Genomic DNA, 20,815 nt, shown 5'->3' with positions numbered 1-20,815 from the left:
TGCGAAGGTAATTGGTGGCTAAATTTGGATTAGTAGCTGGAGTGGTGACATTCCAAAGCTTTCTCTCCCACTTCCTCGTGTTGCCGCTTCCCTTCTCTAAACCTGTCCAGCTTACTTACTCTATCAATAATGGACATGAAGAGTATGAAGTGAAATGTAAGTCAACAGGGAGAAGGTCCAAGAACAAGTTATCAAAAGGCATACACCTCCAGTTTCCCTCAGATTTGCCAATCACAGCATTTCCTTCATTTATGCTCTCTCTCTCTCACACACACACATAAACACACACACACTCTCACACACATACACGCATGCAAAGTTTTCTTGCTATTGCTGAGTATCCAGCCTTAATAACGTTATGGGAAAATGGATGCAGCTTGATCCAGAGTTTCACAGTAACTTCCCTCAAAAGTCTCACTTCTTTGACCTTTCATAGTAACTCCAAACACAGTCAATAAGCTTGCAAAAACCTCTTCACTCCCTCTGTGTCTTCTTGTAAACTGGCTTCTGGCCTCTCCCAGCTACATCTGGTCTCAGTGGAATGTGCTTATCAATCTTACTCCAGGGGAATGAGGCCAAACAGCCTGGTGCCCTGGTGGCTGAGGCAGCTTGTACAAGCTTGTGACATGTCATCAGCAAGTGAGTTAACAAAGAATTTCAATTTTTTTTAAATCTTCTGGCGACTTCTATCAGATTCAGAATTCCTCCCTATGTGCACCCACCCTCCTAGACTCATTTTCTTTTTCTGTCTCCATTCTACTTTCTTTGATGATCAGTCTGTTAGCATAAATTAAAAATTAGCTCACACTAGGAAAGAGCTCACTCACTGGTCCAGTTAAGCTTGATACAGCTCAGTAAAAGGACTTGCATTCCTTGGGAAATAGCATGAAGAGGGGAAGAGGGCTTTGGTGTCAGACAGATCTAACTTTGAATCCAGGTTTCTTTTAAGAGAATTTGAGTAAGGCCCTTCACTTGAACCTGTCTTCTTGTTTGTAAAAGGCAGCTAGATATGAGTACCCTCTGAAACAGGATTCTGGTGGGAAATAAACGAAGTGATATAGATACCATGGTAATTATTAACATTGTTCTTGTTCTCAGGATACTAAGAACTACCTGATAGGAGATCATTTTAAAGCATGCTCTGTGTGCAAATTGTTACATGGTTGTTAAAAAATTAACTGTGAGTTGTTTAAATCTCAAAAGTATACACACTCTTCTTTTTCAGACATTCAACCTCTGGAACTTGAGTCTAAAGAAGTAATCATGGATGTGGGGTAAAGATTTAGCTACAAGAATGACATTACTGAAAAACTGGAAACAACCTAAACATAAAAAATGAGTTTTTATATAGAGGATTGAACTCTAAATCAGTGGACAACTAACAGCCCTTTCCCTGTGACAAAAGAATGGGAATGACATGGAAAGATATTTACAATGTGTATAGTGTAATATATATTTGAAGTTGTAAGAAGCTGTTACAAAATAACATCTAGAACATGGTTCTGATTTTATTTGAAGGAGAGGCTAGAGAGCATATCTCAGTGTATAGAGAAAAGGCCAAATGGATAAGTATTAAAAGGCTCAAAGTGAGTAATCTTGTTGCAAATTTTTTTCTATTCTGTATTTATTAAAATTTTGATAACAAAAATATTTTTTAAATAAACTTTTCTGGTAAATTTTACTAAAGCAAAACATACATACAGAAAAGTTGCACAAATCCTAGCACAGCTTGATGAATTTTGTTACAGTGAACACACCCATGAATTCACACTCAGATCATAAAACATAACTTACAGCATCTCAGAAGCCACTTTTGCCCACTTGCAGTCACTACCCACCTCCACCCCTCCAAAGATAACCACTATTAACAGTCTAGACTAGTTTTGTTTGATTTGAAGCACCTAACAATTAGAACTGTTATTATTTGCTTTTGGCATATGAGTAGTGCTGCTAGGAACATTCTTGTTCCATCTTGGATGAACTTATGTACACATGGAATTGTAGGTCATAGGAAATGTGTATGTACTGTTTAGTAAATACCATCAAACAGTTTTCCAAAATGGTTGTCCTAATGTACACTTCCACTAACAGAGTGTGAGAGTTCAGCTGACTCAACTCTAATTCCTTGTCAGTCTTTGGTATTGTCTGGTGTTTTCATTTTGGCCATTTCTAGTAGCATCACATTGAGGCTTTAATTTACATTTTCCAAATAATTAATGGAGCTTAACACCTTTTCAAATATTTATTGGCCATTTGAATGCTGTCTTTTGTGAAATGACTGTTCAAGTCCTTTGTGCACTTTTGTTTTTTGTTGGTTTTTGTTTGTTTTTTAAACTATTAAAAAATTTTCTATTACTATTCACATATATTATTATATTAGTTTCAGGTGTACACCCCATTGATTAGACATTACAAAACTTATTAAGTGATCATCCGGATAAATTTCACACTTATTTGACACAATACATATCTATTAGAATATTATTGACTATATTCCCTATTCTGTACTTTACATCCTTATGACTATTCTGTAACAACCAATTTGAACTTGTTAATTCCTTCACCTTCTTCACCCACAACCTTAACCTCCCTCCCATCTCACAACTGTCAAGATGTTCTCTGAATCTATGAGTTTGCTTCTGTTCTCCTTGTTTATTTTGTTTCTTAAGATTCAATTATTTATAGATATATATTTATTGCCACTTTATTTTTCATATTTTTAATCTTTATTTTTCTTCTTTTTCTTCAAGAAGATCCTTTAACATTTCATGTAGTACTGGTTTGTGGTAATAAACTCCTGGAGGTTTTGTTTGTTTGTTTGTTTGTTTTGGTCTGGGAAGCTCTTTATCTCTCCTTCAATTCTAAATGATAGTTTTGCTAGGTAATCTTGGTTTTAGGGCTTTGCTTTTCATCACTTTGAATATTTCTTGCCAATCCCTTCTAGCCTGCAAAGTTTCTTTTGAGAAATCAGCTGACAGTCTTATGGGAACTCCCCTGCAGGTAACTAACTGCTTTTCTCTTGCTCCTTTTAAAATTTTCTCTTTTGTCTTTAACCTTTGGCATTTTAATTATAATGTGTCTTGGTGAGGGCCTCTTTGGGTTCATCTTATTTGGGACTCTCTGTGCTTCTTAGCCTTGTATGTCTATTTCCCTCGCTAAATTAGGGAAGTTTTCTGTCATTACATTTTTAAATAGGTCTTCAATTTCTTTCTCTTTCTGTTCTCCTTCTGGCACACCCATGATGTGAATGTTGGTAGGCTTGAAGATGTTTCAGAGGTTTCTATACTAGCCTCATTTTTTGGATTCTTTTTTTGTTTTTGCTGTTCTGATTGGGTATTATTTGCTTGCTTATATTCCAAATTGCTGATTTGATTCTTGGCTCCATCTACTCTACTGTTGATTCTCTGTAATATAGCCTTCATTTTAGTTAATGCATTTTTCATTTCTGACTGGTTATTTTTTATGCTTTCTATCTCCATTTTTATGTTCCCTTCCTCTTTGTTGCAGTTCTCACAAAGTTCATCTACTCTTCCCCTAAGTTCACTAACTATCCTTAGAATCAGTGTTCTGAACTCTGAATCTGGTGGATTACTTGCCTCCATTTTGTTTAGTTCTTTGTCTGGAGTTTTGTTCTGTTTTTTCCTTTGGAACATGTTTTCTTGTCTCCTCATTTTAGCTGCCTCCCTGTGTATTTTTCTATGTATTACATAGAAACCTGTTATATCTCCCAGGTTTGGTAGAGCAGCCTAATGTAGTAGGTGTCCCGTAGGGTCCCGTGGCACATCCTGATCACCAAAACTGGGCACTGCCGATATGTCCACTGTTTGGGCTGTGTACACCCTCCTGCTGTAGTTGAGCCTTGATTGCTGCTGGCACAACAATGAAAGGGATTTATCCCCAGGCCAATCAGCTGCAAGGACTGGCTATGACCACCAAACACCATGGAGGATCAGCTATGCAGGGGCTCACCCCACAGAGCCTGCTTAGCAGAGCTCTGGTGCCTGCTAAGCCCACCCCTTCAGTGTGTCACTTGTGGAGGTCGTCGGGTGGTGGTGCTTCAATGTGATCTGAATCTGTCCCCTGGGTACTCTGGCTTTGGGGCCTTCTGGGAGGTGCAGGCCAAGATCAGCTGCTGCCTTTGTTCTGCCTGGACCCACCCAGCATGAGCTACAAAGCGATCTGCAGAGGGCTGCTAATTTTGGTGGGCTTGGAGGTGCCCAAGAAAGGCCAAAATGTGAACCAAGGCTGACTGCTGCTAGCCCCCAGCCTGGGACCACTTAGCAAGAGGTACAGGGCTTGCTGAGGACAGGTGTTGTTTGTTTGAAAGGTTTTAGGAAAATGTGAAGTATGAGTCAAGACAGGCCATTTGTGTGGAACAGCTTGTGTGGGTCTGAAAGTTGAGTGGGGTGATGCCTCAGGAAATCACCAGGGCAGGGCAAACAGTGTAAGCCAGGTTGATAGAGTCTCAGATATGGTGCCTGTCTGCCACCTCTCTGTGAGGGGAGGGTTCATCAAAGGAACAATGACCTCTATCAGCACTTCTGTCTGGGAGAAAGCTGCCCCTGACCCAGCTCTCACCCTCATGCCTGACAATTTCCTCTGCTATGTCTCTGAGGCCTTTCAAGCTGCTGTCCCAGAGCTGGGGCTAAAAGGGTGTGACTCCAAGTAGGTCCATGTGTAGGCCCTTTAAGAGGTACTGTCTGGGACTCTAGAAGACCTATGTCTCCCTAAGTCTCAATCTCTGCTAGTTTTTAAAGCCAGAAGTTATGGGGGCTTCTCTTTCTGGCACTGGAACCCTATGCTAGGGTCCTGGTATGGGGCTGGGATCCCTTGCTTCTCAGGGGGATCTCTGCAGCTGAGATATCCCTCCCGGTTATTTATCCACCACATATGGGTGTGGGACCAGCCCATTTCATGTCTTTGTCCCTGCTACCAGTCTCAACATGGCTTTTAATTCCCTAGTTGTAGGACTTCTATTCAGCCAGATTTTATGCAGTTCTGAATGATGGTCATTCTGTAGTTTAGTTGTGATTTTGGTGTGTTTGTGAGATGATGTGAATACCGTATTTACCTACTCCATCATCATGAGCAGATCGCCTTTGTGCATTTTTCTATTGGGTTATCTGCTTTTTTTTTTATTAACTTGTACAAATTCATATATTCTGTATGCAAGTCATGTCAGATGCATTATTACAAATATTTTATCTCATTGTGTGTACTTGATTCTTTAAAATCTCTTAATATTTTTTTTGATAGAGGAAGGTCTGAACATCAGTGTCCTTCAGGTCAAGAGGGTCCTGTCCGTGTCCACTGGCAAAGTGAGCCCCTGATCATATCACTAACATACCACCCAGAGGCAGGAAAGGTAAACCCATACACAGAATAAGTACTTAAGAAGAACTACTGGTCCTCCCAAAATACAGACAGGCCAAAAATACCAATTACCCTTCACATTACTACTTTTGTTATTCTGGCTCCTCGAGAAAGAGATGCCAAAGTAGGATTAAATGTGCCAAGTTTGCATTTAAGAAAATAGAAAAGAAGCTATTAAAACCTGGGGGAGCCATCAGACCATAAATGCAAGAGACCCCAAGTGTTGAATGAGGGAGGAAAGTTTGTGTAAAAGCATCCTAGACTGCCATACAGTCTATAGACAATTCTGCAAGACTGTAAGGGTGTCTCAGAGCCAAGGCCAGTTGCCAGAGTTGTCTCATGTCACCCAGGAATGGAGTTGCCTTAGCATCTTTGCCAAGCTCAGTCATTGCTAGGAAGCAGTCTGTGGGAAGTGGGGTTTCAGTGCAAACAGTGATGGATTTCCTAGCACAGAGGCTAGGCCTGTGGTCGCCACACTCCCTTTATGAGAGTTCTGCAAGGTTTTCTCATCACCACCACACCAAGATAGGAAATACAGCGGCGGGGGTGGGAGGGGGAGAAGAAAGTTGTGGTAAGTGGAAAAGCTGGCTAATGGGTTCACCTTCTGGAAACACTGAGTTTTATAACATCTTTCCTTCTTAGATATCTGGTGACCAGAAAAATATATAGGTCTAGAATTCAAGAGTGGGTCTAAGATGCTTAGCTAGGACATTAGCGAGTGACTCTTTGAAGGGCTTTGCTAGGAAAGGAGTCTCACAAAGGAGACACACCAGTACTAAAGGAGCGCTGGGATTTCAGTGACTTCCTGCTCTCTTTGCATGAATAGCTTAGCTGAGGAGGTGGAGAGCAGAGAGGAAGGACAGAGAAAGAGGCCTTGTGTGGTAGACCCTGGGGCCATTCCCAGACTTAGGGCCCCTCATTACTGAAACACTTTCCTGACCTGGCAGCCAACGTGGCTGACATGTTTCAGCTACATTTGTCTCAGTTTCCCACCTTGAAACTGACTGTGGTCAAAAGTAATCTGTATCAGTATTTCAATAAGAATTTTAGAGGGAAGTCAATGTGCATTCATTATGCACACGAGTGGGCTTGCACACGTGCTTGTACACACACACAGTGCAAAGGATGTGAGCAGTCAGATGTGGTCAATCACAGAATTTATGCTCTGCAACAGGAGAGAGCGCGTGGGTCCATGAGTCAGGATTAAACACCATAGCGACCAAGTTACTGAAGCTTGCCGAGTCAGGCAGCAATTTCTGCTTAATAGAGCCCTTAGGTCTCAATAATTGCTTTGAAATCCCCACATCAGCATGCAATTCTGGTAACAGGGGAAGCCAGAAATCCGAGTGTGAGGGCAGAACTGACAGCCTCTCCCGTGCCCATTCAAGATGCTAAGAAGGCCCATGGTTCCAACTCCTCCTTAGCACTTGTAAACACGCATATGAATCTATCTTTATAGTTTTGTCCAGCCACCCATGCTACCTCTGGGAGTTTCACAGCAGACTGGTTTGGGGTGTAAACAAGGGCAAGATGTGACTCCTGAATAAAAATTCTGTACTTGATAACAGAGCTATTACTGACCAACTAGAAGAATGTGTCTCTTCCTCAAGACACTTTTCTTCTATATGTCTCAAAATTGTCATAATATATTTATTTTATTAAACAGTTTATAGGCATCTTCCAAAAAAATTGCTATAATAAATGGCTACTGTTTACTTTATTCACAGAAGATGTGGCCATATATTACCTAGACAATGGTACATGGCAGCCATCTCAGCTCAGTACCCAGGGATTGTCCTTCCTCTGCCCTTTTCTACACTGTTGAATTTAACACTACATTTATGTGACTGCTATTTGTTAGGAAAACAGCTATTCCAATGGGTTAGGGTTCTGTGCCAGGAATCCTACAGCTGTAGACACTCATGGTCCATCTAGAATGACAGGCACAGCCCTCAAGACATAGAGGAGGCAAAGACTTCCAGCATGGAAGGCACTCAAGAAACCTCCAGCAACCTTGGAGAGCAAAGAAGCATGAGCTAGGATGTGTTCCAAGCAGCCTACAGCACCGTGCCCAGATGCTTGCAGCCTGGAACCTTCTCTGTGCCTGGCTTTCCGCCTTGGCCTGTTTTTCTGGCTCCTCCCAACCCTCCCCACTCCACTTCTTACTGCCTGGGTCCCTCTGCAGCAGCAAATGTGGCTGTATGAACAGAGAGGTCATTGATTGGGAAACAGTAGTACTCAGCAATAAGAACAAGCTTTCTCCCTTGCTTTGCAGGGCCAGTGGGTGGGGCTGAGCCTTGCCTGGCCAAGGGGTGTCCAGGGACAGATGCCTCTCACTGATCAGAAAAGCCAAGCACAGCTTTGGGAACTCTAGTCTAGGCTTCTGGATGAGAGTTTTAAATTTTATTTTCTGTATAAGAGTAGTACAAAGCTATTATGCAAAAATACTAAAAAGAACAAAGAAGAAAATGTTTCCCTTAATTTCATTAACCAGAAATAAGTTATATGCTTTTTGTTCTGATTACAAAAACAATACACAGTCACTGTAAAAAAAAAATTGCAAAAATAAAAAGATTATGAAAAAATGTATCTATCATTCAGTGTCATTTTGATGTGTTCTTTTTCTGTATTTTTTCTATATACATTATTTTTTAAACAAATGAGATTATACCATAAATATGGTGGGATTTAAAATTTTTATTTTTATACTACGAGTATTTTCTGGTAATTTTAATTGTATTTCTATTTCTTTTTTAGCTTTATTTTAATTTTTATTTTTAAATTAATTTCTGAATAGGTTATATATCTACATGGTACAAAATTTGAAAAATGTGAAAGAATATAAAGTAAATAATAAGTGTTCCCTTCATTCCTATTCCCCAAGACACTATTGTTAACAGCTTTTTGTGTCCTGCCTGATATAGTCTATTAAATTTATACACACAGATATTGGTAGTATATTAATTTTTGTGCCACACTTTTCTCATTTAATATACTTAGGCTGTAGCTCCATGGCACTATTAGCTAAAAGAACTACCTCATTCTTTTTAACAGCTGCATAGTGTACTGCATTTAACAGCCGTACCATAATGTATTTACCCAACGCTCTCTCAGTAGACATTTAAGTTGTTCCCAGGTTTTGTCATTAAAACAATTTTGTATTAGCTCTCTGTTTACATATATCATTAGACAGATGCAAGTGTGCCTGTAGGATAAATTCCTAAAAGTGGAATTCCTGGATCAAGCATTTGTGCATTTTAAAATTTGATAGCTATGGCGAGTCATCTTCTGAAAAGGTTGTGAAATCTCTCTCCCCACTCACAGTGTAAGTGGGGTCCCTGGATGGCCCTGAAAATCCTTCCCTAGTATTCATATCTGAAGTGTTCTCCCACACTGAATCAGAGCTTTTCATGTAGTTAAGAGGATTTGTAGTTTATTTTCTGTGACCTCTGTATTTTCTCTAAATATGTCATTTTTTAATATAGGCATAATATTTCTATATTTAAGTTAATGTGACTAATTTAATCATTCTTTTATTGTTAGACACTGAATTAAATCTCCACATTTTAACATTAACAATACTGGGATAAACATCACACATCTTTGTCCATATAGCTGATCATTTCCTTAAAGGGGTTTAATTACTGGGCAAAAGTGCATTATGAGATAGAATAGGTATAATCAGAACTGTCTAGAACTCTGTCTAATTTTTTTAAGACTCCTTAGACAAACTGGCAAACCCCTTTTCGTACGTTTCATTAATGTATATTCCTGCTGCAGTACCCATCTCACCCCGTTTCTTCACCAAAGTGAATATTATTAAAAAACAGAAGTTGCTAACCTAAAAGACAAAAAAATGGCCTCATAGTGACAATGTTGCTTTTGAAAAGCATCCTCACAGAGAACCCTCACTGAAGCCAGAGTTCCATCAAGGCATGGTTATGTACTCAGAAGGGGTGCTTCAGGGCCTCCGGCATCCTCGCAGTTTTCCACTGCCACCTGAATGTCACCTGAAATGAATCTAGCTTGGACCTAGCATAAGAAAAGGCAGCTGTTAGGGTGTGAGGATCATAGAAACTGGGATCTTACTGCTCAGAGCTTTGGCCACAATGGGTGCCAGATTTCGGGGGCAGCTCTGATTACACATATTCTGGTCATAACACCACAAGCACACGCATGCTTGTCAGACCTTGTGTCCCCAGATGGGGTGTAGAAAATGTGGCTGCAAATCTCATTACACATGCATTCACCAGGCTCTCAGTCCCCATGCCAGGAACAGCAGGGCAGGCTGTGGAGGACAATGAGGACTTTCCTGTGAATGGAAGGGTAGGTAGAGCCCAGGGTCTTGTCTGCTAGTTGAGGGGCAAGTGGCTCCTGAAAGGAGATCCTGGGACTGTGAATTTCCCCTTCCTGGAGGTTTGGAATTCTCCAGGGCTCAGGAGCCTCTTTCATAAGGTCTCACACCGAGAAAGAGCTCATGTGGTATCATGTAAGCTATAAGCCTGCCTTCCTGCCCCGCATCGGGGCCGGGCCACTACACACTCAGGATCTGCCCTCTTATCTGACGTTTCCTCCCAGTCCTGCCCTGGACAGTCTCATGGACTCACAGCCTTCCCTTTGCTTGACGGCCCTGCTTCCAGCATGTGACAACCTCTCTAGTTGCCCTGCCTGCCTTTCTCATTCGGAGCTGGTAGATTGCAGGCTTTCCCAGAGGCCTTGGGGTATTAATAGCAGTAGAAAAATACCAGCCTGCTTCCCACACCTCAAGTTAACTCAAACACCTTGGGCCAAGGCACTCCAGAGGCCCCTTAGCAGAGGCTTGACTTTCCAAGTCAGCCCCTTGCAAATCTATACATGTAGTCACCACATTGTCCAAACAAAGCCAGTTGGGGCATCTAACTAAATGGGGTATCTCTGATTGTACTATTTTGGAAACTAATACATTTTCCTCAGAAGGGTAATAAGTTATTTAGCAAGATGCTTTTAGTGAAAGAGGATCACATATAAATAAGATATACAGGGGAAAAAATCTCAAAATATTAATCTCTGTTTTTCTTTCTGGGAACTTCTTGTCTTTTTGCCTAGTCAGCAAAGTCATTCATGTTGCCTTAAGAAGTAAAGGTTTTGAGGGGGTGGGGTTCCTAGAGCTTTAAATATTAACCCTTAAAAGCGATGGTGCCAAAAATGTGGCTCCACTATACCTTTCCCAACATATTTTTCCCTAGTCACTCCACATAGAAACAGACTTAAAATTAAAATTGAACTAACTGTGCAAACTCAGCTTCTAGACAAGTTCCTGACTACCGTTTTCCAAAGAGATCACTTCTTCTCCAGAAATCCTCTTGCTTCCACAGGTTCCCATTTGACCCAAAGCAGGAGAACAGGATGGTACTGTTCAGTAACTGTATTTTCAATGGACCAAGCATGGCACATAGTAGGTCCTCTGTATTTCTTGGATTGAAAAGAACCTTTGCACAGTATCTTGGTTTTGCCTGCATATCTGCCTTATAGAACCACTGAACCTTCAAAAAAACAACTGTACTTTTAGATCTTCAAATAACTGAAGAGACTTTAAAGTTTTATCTAAATGTTCTGTAATCTAAAATTTCCAACCCCTAAGAAGTACAAATAAGAGTTACAGAACAGTCATGGGGATGTAAAGTACAGTATAGGAAATGGAGTAGCCAAAGAACTTATACACACGACCCATGGACATGAACAATGGTGGGGAGATTGCCCGAGAGAGTGGGGGGTGCTGGGTGGAGGCGACTAAGGGGGAAAAATTGGGACAACTGTAATAGCATAATCAATAAAATACAATTAAAAAATAAAAAAATAAAATGTCCAATCCCTTGAACTATGTTTAATGTGATACTCATTTGTTTATTCATTTATTTATTCAATCTTCTATTCATTCCCTTGATAATTGCTCTCTCTGGGCCAAGCACTACAACAATCAACTGAGATTCAGCAAACACCACAGATGACAGAGTGGAGTTGGCTTCGATGTTCCATTAAATAATAATTTTAAATGGAAATAGAACAAAAAGGTCAAGTAAAAAAAACTCAGAAAGCCCAATTAAAGTACCCACTTTTGGTGCCTGAGTATTGTGTATATTGTTTTGAAATTTGGAACCAGTGAATTCTAAAAGTCTGTAAGTCAGTTGCTTGGGATGTAGATCTCATTCCCCATTGGCAGGAGCAATGGTACACTTGGAGGTGACACCTGCAACCCCAGAAAAATCCCGTGGATGAAGAAACACACGCTGTACAGATACCATGCTGTACATTTCCCTCTGAACACTGTTATGAGGCCTTCTGTGGCCACGCTTGTGATGGTTAAACCAACAGGAAAGCAATAAAATTCAATTGGAAGGTTATTTTTTTTCTTCATTTTGCTAGTCCTTGAGGATAAGCAGATGTTGTTCATCTGCTATTTAAAAACCATTTTGGGGGTTTATTTAGGAAAGGATTTTTAAAAAGTGTTTGTGACATTTGTGCAGATTCTGAAAGAGACTTCTGGGCACTGTCAAGGCACTCAGAGAGTTATACAACTTCTTTTAATTATTAGTAATTTTGCTTTGAATGCATAGTTCTCTTTTTCTTGATACATGTATACTACCAATAATATTTACACACTGACTGGCATAAGCATGGCCATTTGGGGGGGCTGTGAGTCAAATGGAACCAAGGTTATTGAGGAATTTTCCAGAGATAACTTGGCAAGAGCTAGAACACAATGAAAGGAACTCAAAGAGCTCACAGGTATGTAATAGAACTAAAACAATTACCTATGTGCTGGAAAAGAAATGCAAAGAGGAGTTTATTATGTGTCTACTGTGCCAATAAACAAGACAGACATGTTTTCATAATATTACATGAAATGAAAGGAGGGGATGGCAAAGAGACAGGAGTCAGTGTATTTCCTGTGTTGGCCTCCACAAGTTCCCCTCAGTCAGATACATCATTTGATTTGAGAGAGACACCTTGTAAAGAGAGGGAAGAGGGAAGCTCTTGTTTGTGTTGAAGTTACCAAAAGAAGCACCCTACTACCATCTCTTTCAGTTATGGGCTCGAACTGTGCGTCCAAACTTCAAAAGTAGCTATATGCCTTAACCAAAACACAAATTCCTTAGAATAATTGCATAAATATTGAAAAGATGAAAAGTTAAAAATAAATATTAGTGACCACTGTATTATTTCCCTACCCTATATTACAGGATAATTCAGCATTATTGTCCATGTATAAAGACTCTGCAGTAGATCAAGCAGGTTAATGGTCAAGTCTGTGTTGAGCTCTTTGGGAAAGACACAGTTTTCCAAGCACATGAAAGGTGTGTGGGTGGGTCCTGTGGCAGAAGAGAGCTTGGCATATCCAGGGAACTGAGAGAGATTCTGTGTGGCTGAGGGGGGTGGATGGGGAAGAGTAAGAAACCAACTGGTTCAAATTGAGGCTAGAGAGATAAACTGGATTATATAGGTTAGCCAGATTAGGAACTTTTATTCTAAAAGCAAGGGGGAATCATTAAATTCATTAAACTGCTTTAAGTTAGAGAGGAGAAATAGTGTCAAAGCAAAAAAAAAAAAAATCATTGTTAGGTTTCCATTTTTAAAAGATCATTTTTGGGGTGGGACTTCCAGATGTCAGAGTAGGGAATTCAGTGGGTTCTCTCCCCAGTCAAAAAAAAAAAAAAAAAAAAAAAAGATTTTAACTAGAAAATTATTTTTAGAAAACAACAATTTAAAGTCTCTAGAAGTTGTCCTAAAGACATGCAGCAAATGGAGAAACATTCATTCAAGGAAATCTACTAAATCCCATTAAGAAAAGTGAGCCACCATCCACTCCTTTACTCATACCCAACTCCATATTATAGAAGCTCAGGTGTTCAACTCCAGCAGCAAAGCTGTGAAGAAGCAGCCAAGAAAATAAGGAATTCCTCTTCCCCAATCTCCCAGTCTGGAGTTACAGGTGGGGCATGCTGCTAGGGTTTCTCATCTACCACTACCTTCCTCCCCCACCATCAACCTTTTATAGCAGAAGCTCTATTCAGGCACAGCCAAGATGGACAGGGCTGCCTGTTTCCATCCAGCTCCCCCTCATAGGATAGAAACTCTAACTTGAGCATGGAAGGCTGAGAATACTGGGGCTCCAATGACCTCCACCCCGCTGCATGTACTCACAGAGCAGAGTTCCCATGCCAGGAGGGTTAAAGCAAGAAGATAAGGAATTGACATTCCCTGCCCCACCTCCACCTCCTGGTGTCTTTTTGTAAACCACAGGTGTTGTGAAAATAAAATTGAGTCTCCACCCCACAATTCAAGTGCAGTGGCACAGGCGTCATGGCCGGTGCGAGAAGGCCTTGAGATGAAGAACTCTGCATGCCTGCATAAGGGATCTGAATGTCTGGAGCAGAGAGTGAATTCCATGCCTAAGAAGGTTGTGAAAACCATGAAGATTAGGTGGAAAACAATGAAGAGGAGGCTGGTAGCTCCATTATACAAGCCAAATAGCAGAGTAGACAGAGGTCCATAGAGAGAATCAGGAGAACAGATAGTCAAGAAGTGCCTGGGATCACAGTCAACTCTGGGGTCAGGAAGGCCATGTGCACATGCAAGGCTGCACCCATGCTGGTCCAATCAAAGCAGAAGATGGGGCAGACTTGAGAGCAGTCCTCGAGCCACACACAGACCCATGAACATGATGCAAAGCTTCAGTGGAGCAAGTTGGTTAAGTACAACCAAACACTAACAGAGCAATAAACTACTCTTCTCCAGAGGCAAAGCCCAAGAAGCCAAGCTTAAAAGTAAAATCACATTCATTCCCGGCAATTGGGCAGAATGTGTGGTACACAAGACTATACCCTCTCAGCAGTGAACAGAGAGGAAACTTCCAAGTTACTAGTCCATAGCTGAATGTGATACAAAAAATGAACTTCTTGAATTGTGATAGAAGACTGCAAACCAGAAATATATAAGAATAAATGATAAAGAATACAACTGGCTAAGGGAGCTTAAGTATAACCTTTGACCAATAAGTGACTTATGATGACCAAGGAGTAGCCCTCAGGTATTGAGGCTAAAAGACAAAAACTAGGATGCGGGGACCTGAGTAGATACATTAGAGGCTGCATACTATTAGAAGAATAGGCTTTGCATAATTAATCAAGTAATGTCACTAAAAAAATAAGCAAAAAACCAAGCAAAGAAAATAAATAACAACTCCCGGGAAAAGGAAGCAATGAGTATACAAGTTATTACAATGTAAAATCTAAAATGTCCACTTTTCAATAAAACAACTGTAAAATAAAAAGAAACAGGGAAGTGTGACCCATATATAGGGGAAAAAAGCATATGATAAAAATTGCCGTTCAAGTGGGCACAGATGGTGGAGTCTGTAGACAAAACTTTAAAGTAGTTACTACAAATATGTTCAAAGAACTAAAGGAAGCCAAACTTAAAGGATTTTTTTTTTAATAGTGTGATGAGAATGTCTCATCAAATAGAAAATATGAAAGAGCTTGCTATTTTTTTTAAAGAATTAATGGAATTCTGGAGTTGAAAAGTACAAAAATTAAAATAAAATTCATCAGAGGAGCTCAATAGTAGATTTGAGCTGGCAGAAGAAAGAATCTACTAGTTTTCAGATACATCAATACAAGTTACGCAGTCTGAAAAACACAGTGAAAAAAAAGGAAGAAAGCAGAGTCTCAGAGAAATAAATGTGGGACATTGTTAAATGCCCCATCATGTATGTAATAAGAGTATCAGAGAGTAGGAAAGAAAAGGAACAAAAAATATTCAAAAAATTAATGGCTGAAATTTTCCAAAATTTGAAGACAAACATTAATCTGCACATCCAGGAAGCTCAACATACTCCAGACACATCACAGTTAAAAATTTTAGAAACAAAGAGAAAATCTTGAAAGCAGGAAGAGAAAAACTACTGGTCATGTTCTAGGAAACACCAGTAAGAATGACTATTGACTGGTGTTTCACAAGGAAGCCACAAGGCAAGGAAATGAAATATTCAGGGTACTGAAATATTTTTTAAAAAACCATTAACCAAATATCTTGTGGATAAAAAAGCTATCTTTCAAAAATGAAGATGAAGTTATGACAGTCTCATATGAACAAAGGTAAGCATATTCATTGCTAGTAGATATGCCTTACAACAAATACCAATGAGAAAGTAAAATTGAAGAAGACTGCCTGACACCCTATTCCTAGCTTCAGCTCTTTTTAAAGGTGAAGCCTGCCTAGACCAGGGTGATTTCATGCAAAATGGTGGAGTAGAAAACTCTTAAGAGCTGATTCCTTCATCAAAGGAACATATGAGCTGGAAAGAGGTGCTTGAATAAATCTGATTGTATAATTATAATAACCAGAAGAGTGCTTGTTTCAGTAGATTTTTTTTTTTTAATCCTAAGAGAATATGATGAACAAGTTTATGCGAAGGTGGGTAAAAAAGGTGAAGGGATTAAAAAACCCATAAAGCTCACAGACACAGACAATAGCATGCTGATTACCAGAAGGGAAGGGGGTTGGAGAGAGGTAGAAGAGGGTAAAAGAGGAATGAATGGTGAAGAAAGAAGACTCGACTTGGGGTGGTGAACACATTACAATATACAGATGATGTATTATAGAATTGTACCTTGAAATCTATATAATTTTATTAACCAATGTAACCCCAATAAATTCAATAAAATAAAATTCAAACAAAATTACCAATCTAGTAAACTACATTGCCAAGATTGACTCCAGAAGAAATAGAAAACACAAATAGACTATTATACATGAAACTGAATTAACAGCCAAATATCTTTCACACTAAAAGTGCCATGTGTTATGATTGAAGTTTATTTCAAAACTTTAGAGAGATAACGTTTCTTATACAAACTTTTTAAAACAGAGGAAAAATGATAAGATATTGAATTTGTTTTAAGAGTCTAATAAAACATTGATACCTAAATTAGACAAGTATGATATATAAAAAACATTATACACATCTATCCAATAAATTAGGTTCAAATTCCCTGAAAAATTGGCCAACTGAATACAGATTTTATTAAAAATAAAACAACATGCTTAATTAGGATTTATCCAAGAATGCAGATGATTTCACATTTAAACCCCTATCAATTAATTTATATTAATATACTTTTAAAACCATGTTGTTACTTTCCAGTTTCATGTGTGCCAAAAGCCTCTATTAACAGCTGACCTTTGTTGCAACAAATACAAAAATATTTTTTAAAACTTTATAAAAGTTTTAGTTTTAACTTTTTTAATATTTTAATTTTTTAATTGTGGTGACATACACTCAAAATATAATTTACCATCTTCACCATTTTTAAGTGTACAGTATAGTGTTCAACATTTTTTGTTGTTGTGCAATCTCCAGAACTCTTTTCATCTTGCAAAACTGAAACTCTGTATCCATTAAATAAGTTTCCACTTCCCCCTCCTCATTCTCCCCAGCCTCTGACAACCACCATCCTACTTTCTGTCTCTATTGATTTGATTATTCTAAGAACCTCATATAAGTGGGATTTGTCGAAGTCTTTTGGACACTGGCTTGTTTCAGTTAGCATAATGTTCTTAAGGCTTACCTATGTTGTACTGTATATCAGAACTTCTTTTATTTTTAAGGCTGGATAATATTCCATTGCATGCATATGCCACATTTGGTTTTTCCATTCATCTTTCAGTGTACACTTGAGTTGCTTCCACCTTTTTGACTATTGTGAATAATGCTGCTATGGCTATGGGTGTACAAATATCTCTTTGACTATGATTTTAATTCCTTTGGGTATACATGGTATACTCACAAGAGAAATGGCTCAATCATATGGTAATTTTATGTTTTACTTTTAGAGGAACCACCATACTGTTTTCCTCAGCGGCTATACGATTCTACATTCCCATCAGCAGTGCACAAGGGTTCCAATTTCTCTACAGCTTCACCAACACTTGTTATTTTCTGCTTTTTTAGTAGTAGCCATCCTAATGAGTATAAGGTGGTTTCTCATTGTGGTTTTTAATTACATTTCCTAATGGTTAGTGGTGGTGTGCATTTTTTTAAAGGTTTTGTTGTTCATTTACAAATCTTTAGAGAAATGTTTGCTCAAGTTCTTTGTCCATTTTCCAATCAGAGCTTTTTGTTGTTGTTGACTTTTAGGAGTTCTTTAAATACTCTGAATATTAATTTTTCTGGTATATGACTTGCTATTGTACCTACCATTAAGTTTCTTTTTCACTGTTGACTGTGTCCTTTGGTACACAGAGATATTCAATATTGATGTGGCCCAGTTATCTATTTTTACTTGTGTTGTCTATGTTTTTAAGGTCATAGCAAACATTACTTTTAAAATGTGGATATTAGCTAGGTGACGTCGGTGGTATAGGAGGCAGGTCTCCTAAATGGGAGCTACTACAGACAATAGCAAAAGATCCACAGTGAATCAGTTAATGGAGTTATCAAACAAGCATTTTAAATAACTATGACTAACACGTGTAAAAAAATAGAAAATTTCAGCAAACAACTGCCAATTATTTTAAAATGTCAAATGGAAATTTGAGAGGAAAAAAATAAATTCCAACTAAAATTAAGGATTCAATTCATGTGTTTAAGGTCAGATAAGAATGAAGCAAAAAGAGGATTAAGAAGTGAAAATATGCAGGTTGAAGTTCAGAGTGGGGGAAAAAACAGAAATTATACAAAAGACTGTAAGGGAAGTATAGGATACAATGTGAAGCTCTAACACATATATAATTGGAATCCCAGAAGCAGATAAAAAGATATAGGAACGGAAGCAATATCTGTATACTTACTAGCTCCTAAATGTCCAAACCTAATGAATTCATCAAACCAAAGATTCAGAGTTTTTAAACTCCAATTTGGATAAATATAAAGAAAACTGTACCTAAAATCAAACAAATTACAACTTCATTTGTCTATTCATAACATAAATAAATAACATAAATAACATAAATAAATAAATAAATATAAACAAACTGCTGAATAGCAAAGAGAATGAGAAAAAGACAAGCAAATAGAGGGCAAAAAGGCACATTACTCTCAAAGAAAAACAATAAAACTCAATAGCTTTTTTAGCAGAGATTATGGAATTATAAAGCAGTGAATGATATCCTCAAAACTTTAAAATTTTAAAGAAATCTGCCAACTTAGAATTATATCCTTCAAAATTAAGGTAAAAAATTTTCAAACTAACAGAAGCTGAGAAATTTTTTACTAGGAACTTGGCACCGTAACAAAGACTCAAGGGAATTCTTTAGACTGAATGAAAATGACTCCCAGATTGAACCATGAAACTAAAGAAACAGAGAACACTGGAAAGGATAAATATGTAGCTAATATAAATGATTTTCTGTGTTTAGAAAAACAATGAAATCATGTCATGTGGGGATTAAAACACAAGTAATAATAAATATATGACAATGTAACATAAAAGATGAGGAGACAAATGGAATTAAACTGTTGTAACTTTATTGCATTATTCAGAAAGTGGTAATAATATTGATTTAAGGTAGATGTTAATAAATCAGGGCATATATTATTACTCAAAAGCTAACAGAGGAAAAAACGTAAAAATTAAAATATTCTGTTAGCCTAGAAGAGGGCAAGAAAGGAGCAATAATAGAAACAAAGAAATAGAATGGGCAAATAGAAAATAAATAATGGATAGAGACCAGGCTAACAGTTCAGGCGGTTGGGGAGCTTGGCAGTGGAGGGATCAAGCAAAAGAGCAAAAAGACTCATGGACACGGACAACAGTGTGGTGGTTACGGGTTGAGGGGATGGGTGGGTAGAAGTGGAAGAAGGAATGAGGAGGATAAATGGTAATGAAAAAATACAACAACAAATAAATTAGAAAAGAAAATAAATAGAAGGAGGGTAGACTTATTTTACTAAGTATATATACATTAAGTATAAATAGATTTTAAAAACAGAATAATAAATACTAAAATACTGGGTTTTTCAAAGGCCAAATATAAGCTGTTTACACAAAACACTTTAAAATATAAAGTTAAGATACGGTGAAAGAAAAAGAAAAAAATGACATAAGATGCAAATATTGATACTAATTCAAAGAAAGCCAATACATATAACTATATATCATAAATATATATAGATATAGACAGAGAATAGGTATATAGATATCATAAAATAGGAATGTAGGGAAAAAAGTATCACTAAAACTGAAGAAGACATTTTCTAAATAAAAAGGTAAGCAGGATGATTTAAAAACTTTAAATATGTACACACCTAACAACACAGTTTCAAAATATTTAAAGCAAAAGTTAATAGAACTAAAAGGAGAACTACAGGAATCCACAATTACAGTTGGAAATTTTAACAAGTCTCTTTTAAGAAGTTATAGAACAGCAAACAAAAACTCAGTAAGGATATAAAAGATTTGAAATGTATGATTAACCACCTTTACTTAATAGACATTTATAGAATAGCCCTCCAAACAACTATACAATGTGCATTATTTTCCAATGCAGGTGGAATATACACTGAAACAAACGACATGGTGAATCATAAAGCAAGTCTGAACACATTTCAAAAAATTGAAATAACATGGAATAGTGCTTCTCAACATAACAGTACTTTACCCAGCATCAATATCAACCAGGATCTTGACAAAATGTAGATTTGGAATTTCCCACAAATTCCCAAATACTGATGGTTTTGGGCTCATGAACCACACCTTGAATAGCAAGAATAGAGGATATATTCTCTGAATAAAGTCCATTTAGGTTTTAAATCAATTTTACAAAAGAGTTTTAGAAAATGCCTAGATATTTGAAAACTTAGCACCCATTTAAATAGCTCATGTGTACCCTAGCCATGTAGCTCAGTTGGTTAGAGCATTGTCCTGTTATGCCAAGGTTGTGGGTTTGATCCCTGGTCAGGGCATATATAAGAATCAACCAATGAATGCATAAATAGGTGAAAAACAAATCTTTCTCTCCCCCTGCTTCCTTTCTCTCTCTCTAAAATCAATTTTTAAAAAGTATTTCATTAAAAACAAATAAATAGCCCATGGCTCAGAAATCACAGTAAATATTAGAAAATATTTTGAATGGAATATAGAAAAAAATACTACATATAAACATTGTAGGTAGCAGCTAAAGTACTGCCTAGACAGAATTTTAAAATGTGTGTATTACAAAAAGAAAGGTTGAAAATAAATGATAAGTTTCCAACTTTTAAAGCTAGAAAAAAAAATCAGGAAATCAATCCAAATAAAGTAGAAAGAATTCAATAATAAAGAAAAGAGCATAAATTAATAAAATGGAAAGCAAACATATAATAGAGAAACATAGCAAACTTTAAAGTTCTTTAAAATGTTTTTAAGTCAATAATACACAGAAAGATTAATGGAAAAATAACGAAGAACACAAACTTAAAAAT

The sequence above is a fragment of the Pteronotus mesoamericanus genome, unplaced genomic scaffold (assembly GCF_021234165.1).
Source record: "Pteronotus mesoamericanus isolate MK-2021 breed Mesoamerican mustached bat unplaced genomic scaffold, CSHL_Meso_final contig_90, whole genome shotgun sequence".
Classification (NCBI taxonomy): Eukaryota; Metazoa; Chordata; class Mammalia; order Chiroptera; family Mormoopidae; genus Pteronotus; species Pteronotus mesoamericanus.
The sequence above is the reverse complement of the archived record's forward strand: the minus strand, read 5'-3'. Positions refer to the sequence as shown.